The sequence below is a fragment of the Lepeophtheirus salmonis genome, chromosome 5 (assembly GCF_016086655.4).
Source record: "Lepeophtheirus salmonis chromosome 5, UVic_Lsal_1.4, whole genome shotgun sequence".
Classification (NCBI taxonomy): domain Eukaryota; kingdom Metazoa; phylum Arthropoda; class Copepoda; order Siphonostomatoida; family Caligidae; genus Lepeophtheirus; species Lepeophtheirus salmonis.
This window is the reverse complement of record NC_052135.2, coordinates 53,399,509-53,405,372: the sequence shown is the minus strand read 5'-3', so window position 1 is coordinate 53,405,372 and position 5,864 is coordinate 53,399,509.

Sequence of the window (5,864 nt, the reverse complement as noted above, 5' to 3'; positions counted from 1 at the left end):
TTCTCCAAGCATTTTCAAAAAAAATAAAAATAATTTTATCGTCCACAACCCCTTTCTGATCACAAGATCATTCTTTGTGGAATTTCGATCAACTCCTTCAATTGGGCAGCATAGACTTTCCAGGTGGGTTATAGAACAAGAAGACTTTATAAAAGCCCTTGAACACAGACTAGATGTGATTTTTGACCCCCTTCAACCAACCAACCGGTTAGCTTGTTGTCTTTAAAAAATATTAAAATTACTGCTGGGGCAGAAAGGAGAAAATCGATACTGTTCGACAAAAGTATTGAAGAGATAATATAAAAGGGCTCTGTATTTCATAGTTTTATTTTGGAGCTGATACTCTAAATGTGTATAGAATATCTGATATTCCAGAGGAAAAGATGAAGAGAAAGCGTAAGAAAGAGTTCAAGTTCAATATTCGAAGACGAATCCCACATGACAAAAACGTAAATTTGAAAGCTAATGTTAAAAAGATCGTTTTGGAAGATAAGGTCCTAGAAAAAACGAAGGATATTTTGGACTTTTTCTGCTCTCAATTTCAGAACATTCTTGGAGACTAACGCAGCAATTTTGCTGGAAAACGGAAATCATATTACGTCATTCCTGTTTTAGCACCACAAGATATTTCATTTTATGTAAAAAATAGTTGTAAAACAAATAAAGCACAGGTACCTGGTGGTTTAGGGGATAAAAATTTTACCATCCTCCACGATGTTTTTGTTCCGTTTCTCTTAAAGTTTGGAATTTCGATGGAGAAATACTAATATCTTAGAAAGGAGACGGTACTCATTTTGGTCATTGGAGCCCAATAACAGTTTCGGACGAAACATATACAATCCTAGCAGGAATAATTTCAAAACAAATTGACCCTATCCTCAATCAAAATATAGGGAACCATAAAAAATGATTTCTAAGAAATATGAAAATAACTGATATATTTAAAAATATTAAAGCATTTGTTGATTCTTTGAAGAAGAATCAAAAATTTGGGGTTATCATTGCGGTGGATTTCCACAAGGTATTTGATTCTATTAAACACAGCAGCCATATACTTCGGGCTGTTAAAAGGCTGTTGACTAAGCATTTTTCAATCCTATAAGAGCCTTTCTCTATAATGGATCATCTACAATCGAAATCAATGGCTGTGTAAGTGAGCCTACTCTTTTCGAAAGGAGCTCCAGGAAAGGATGTCTAACAGCACCTTTGTTATTTATTGCCGCAAGTGAAGAATTTTGCATATCATTGCTAAGGAGATATAGGGACTTTAGAATTTCCTTATGCAATTCTAAACATTTACTTAATACTTATGCAGATGATGTCACATTATTTGTTGAAGCCAATACTGAACTTCAGTTAGTTAGAAGAATTAAAGTCATTCTAAAGTCTTTTGAAAAATATTCCCTCAGGCCTGGCTTGATAATTAATAAAAGTAAAACAGCTGTTTCCCCAGTAAGGATTTGGAAGCCATACTCTTTGAATAAACTTTTAGATTGTAATGTCAAAAATAGGTTTGAAAATTTTAGGCATTGAATGCCAAAGACACGGTAAAACTTACACAAATTGAACGACACTGTGTAATTTGGTTTATAAAAAGAAAGTGAATTGAGGAAATACAATCTCCTAACAAGAGTCGAATTAAACGGTACTGAAATAGTTCCCTTAATCTTATAAAAAGCACATTAGCTGCCTCTTTTAGCTGAAAAGGGAATTAAAGAAGAAAATTTGAGAAGAGAGACCCTTTTTTATTGAAAGTACTTCCCTTCTTTCAAAAGGCAAAAAAAAATTATATGAGGTGGGCTAACTCTACTATCTTCTATTATCCCCAAGATATACCAGAAGATTTTTATTGAAATACCGAAAAATCCCCTCTTGGAAAGGAGAATTACTGTATAAGGTACTCCCCAACATATGCTTCTGATGATGGGTACCATTTTATCAAACGGATCATTCGAGAAAATTTCCTTTTTTTAGTTCTTTTCATCGTGTTTTATGGTATGGAACGCCAGCATATGAGTCGAACACAATCATAGATAAAATTCATCCAAACGTAGCAAATAAATATTTTTTCAACAATACAGAGGATCTGAGCTCCCTAGAAAGTCTGGCAATGTATAAATCTATTTTGAGTTTTTATGACTTTCCAAAATATCCTGATTCGGTATTTGTGAAAGGTAAATTTTTCCCCCGCTTTTTAGGATTGCTAAGAACCACATTCTTATAACAACATGGCATTTGAAAATGTTATATTCAAGATATTTTAGAGTAATGTTACCGTGACATGTGAAAATTTAAAAAAAACATTTGATCCCCGAAATCTTGTGATAAATAAATAGAGAGATCATTACTATATATTTATGAAGACAAAAAATTTACTGTGCACTTTCAAATCTCAACTGGCCTTATTTTTTTATAATGTTCCATGTAAAGAATGTGGAAAACGTTTAACTCCCCATACACGCTTTCGTAGATTGTCCCAGTACTCGAATTCTAAAAGTATTTATTTCCTTAAATGTAAAGGCAGAAGATAACCAATAATCAAAATGCACAAAAGTACTGATTTTGTTTGGGCTTTGAAAACGAAAGGGATCCCCGAGAAACACGAAGGCTTTGGAATTAACGTTATTTGATTCCAAAGCGCTTTATGCTAGAAAAAACTACAAATTATGAACCCTAAGTTGTTGAAGATATAAGAGCTATTTCAAGGTATGCTGCCTTCTCTTTGATGGTTCTGGAAACCTCTGGATCTAGATATAAATATGGAGGTTATGTTATTAGGTATTACCCCTCAATGTCTTCAAAATATTTTGACTCTTGGAAGAGGTTCGTAAGATCTTACAAAGCTTTTAAAATGAATTAGTCCTACTATGGGGTCTGTTTTGTAGTTTTAATGGTATATTATATGCTTGTATGTGAGCTCTAAATTCTGTATGTTGAAGGATTTTATTTAGTTGTTTTTGATCAGTAATATGTGTATAATGATTAGGTAGGTTTTTTTTTTTTTTTTGAGAAGAAGATTTATAATCTAAAATATTTATATATGTGATCTTTTTACGTGATCCCTTTTCCTTCATTTATATATTATGTAATTTGTGCTTATAAAATGAAAACCTCAATAAATAAAATCTCAATCTCGTCTCAAAAAGTCGTATAGACCAATTATAAAATTGCATGACAGTGTTTCAATGGATGTTAAAATGACAGTGAAAGGTGTGGATAAGCCTAGCGGGCAAGTCATTAAGAAATTGAAGATCACTGCACTCAATACTATTAGAGGAGTAAAAGATGAAAATATGATAGTTGAATATTTATCTAAATTTGGAAAAATTGGAGAGCATGGGCCATCTAAATGCCCGCTTACTTCTAAAGCTGATCACTTAAAAAGATACAGTATGATGTGAGTTCCTAATTATATGATCAAAATCGAAGCAAATCTTGATGCAATTCCCCAAATTCTTCCTATTGGAGGGCAATTAATAATTGTTATCAATGTTTTAGTCTTGGTCATACGAGACTAAATTGTAAATAAAAAAGAGTGTAATTTTTTGCATATGCAAGAGTATTGCAGTCGAAAATTAAAGAGCGCCTGATCTTTCTTAAAGAATCAGAGACATCCGGAATTACTGAAATTTCTAAAGAAGAGCAAAACACACCAAATATTATAAGCCACGATGAACTAGAACTAAAAGGAAGTTCTATTACTTCTAAAGTAGTTGAGAAAAGTATAAGTCAGTAAGTGGATGTTTCAAATGAAGAGTTGCCATCTACTGTGACAGTTAATCCTGTGGGAGGGAACGAAAAGATAATAAATCAAAGTCCTGATGTTTCGAAGGATTGCGATGTTTCGAGGGGTTTCGGTGTTTCGGGAGATTGCAATGTTTCACAAAATCGTGAAGTTTCAAATAAATCTGATGATTATAAAAATCAGAATAATGAAAACATATTAATCTGGTAAGAAGATGTTTCTGGCATTGGAGATAAATGGGATGTAATTACTCTTGGAAGAAAAAATTCTGAGCTCGGGTCTCATTTGAATAATGATTTGATAGGCCCAAAAAGAGGAAGATCTAATATCACTAGAAGAGAAACCTTTCCAAAGACCCGTGGTGGGTCCTGGGTCCTCAATGTTGAAAAAAGCAAATATTCAATGTTACGGTGAATGAAATCGGATGTATAGTATACGTTGGAGGTTTTTTTTTATACCGGGTGTCCGGAAAGTCCTGACTGATTTCTAACTTCCAACTTCATTAAGATCTACTAGGACTAAAAGTAGAGATACAGAGAATACAGAATTTTTAATACAAAAACTCCGCAGTTGGCAGCAGTAGTCTTACCCATGTTGTTCTTCTTGGCAATTGTTCTGATGCTCAGAAGAGGGTTTATCTTGATCTGGGCCCTGATCTTCTTCTTAGTGGCATCGGTGGCCTTTAAGACAGGTCTCCTACTTCGAGGCTTGTCTTCAAGGCCTTCCCCCTTGTCCAACCTCCTCTTGATCCTGCCAATGGTGCTGGCGGACATGCTGGTGGCCTCAGAGATCTCCTTGTGGCTGATTCCTGCACGAAGCAGAGCAGCTACCTCATGTCTTTTAGGCTCCATGTCAAAAACAATTATGAATTTCGAAATGTTATTGAAACAAAACTTGTTAATCTGAAAAGGTCTTTAACTTTTATTCACGCAACATTTACGTAAAAAGTCTCTGAAACCTCGAAAAAAGCCATCGAAGGTACCGGTCAACACTTTTGGGACACCCGGTATGTCCGACCTCTTTTTATTAATAATATAAAAATAAAAATAAAATTTCTGTTGTCTCCCAAAATGAAAACTCTCTTATGTCGAATATCCGTCAGGGGGAACTCATTAAATATCTTTCGTTTCTGAATTGTCCCGATGTGGTTGTTCTTTGCGACACAAGATCAAGTATAAAGTATTACTATGGTTTTAAGGAGCGAATCATTCTGTTTGAATCTTTAGAAGGTAGAGCTAAAAGAGGTGTGGCTATATTGGTAAAAGAAAACTGTCACCCATCATGAGGTATGCGCATCCGAGTGGTAATCTATGGTACATAAATATAAAACACTGTGGTTCCAATATTAATATCTTTGGTAGATATTGCCCTTATGAAGAAAATCAAGAATTATTTTATAATGTTCTTCGACCTTTAATCAGTAACGTGAATACAATTATAACGGGTGACTTAAGTCTAAAACTTAATTAGATGGATACCCATGCAAATGGAATGGGGAATCGAAAGGCATCCTTAGCAATGAAGAAAATTATGATGGATAAAAATATTATTGACTGGGCTGCTGCACTCGAAAAGGACAACTTACACACCTTCCTTTTCTACTAATACACAAAAGAAGAAGAAAGTCACCTCCAGACTAGACCTATGCCTTTATAGAAACAGTGGAAGCTATAAACCAGTGGACTTTCAAGTAATTCCATATTCAATATCAGATCATCTATCCATACGGACCACATTTGAAATTATTGAAAGGAACCACAAACGTAAGAGATAGAGACTCAACAGTTCTATTTTAAATAATTCAAACTGTCAAAGGAAAATATTCAATGGCATTACTAATACCAGAATTCACCTTAGACAAGGCTATTCTACATTGAATGAAATAAAAAGTTGAAAAACGCCTGGAAAAAGCTTGCAACTGACTACTCTATAAGAGAAGCAGTCAAAAGAAAAGTAGAAATATTCAACATAATCAAAATAAGCCAAAGCATTGAAACTAAAAAAGAAATCAGTCTTCTTATAGATAAAAAAACTTCGAGACACCTGTTCAGAAGTAAAATTTAGAAAAGTAGAACTGGCAAGAAAAGGCAAAAGTTTCCGAATAGAAGCAAAAAAAGAA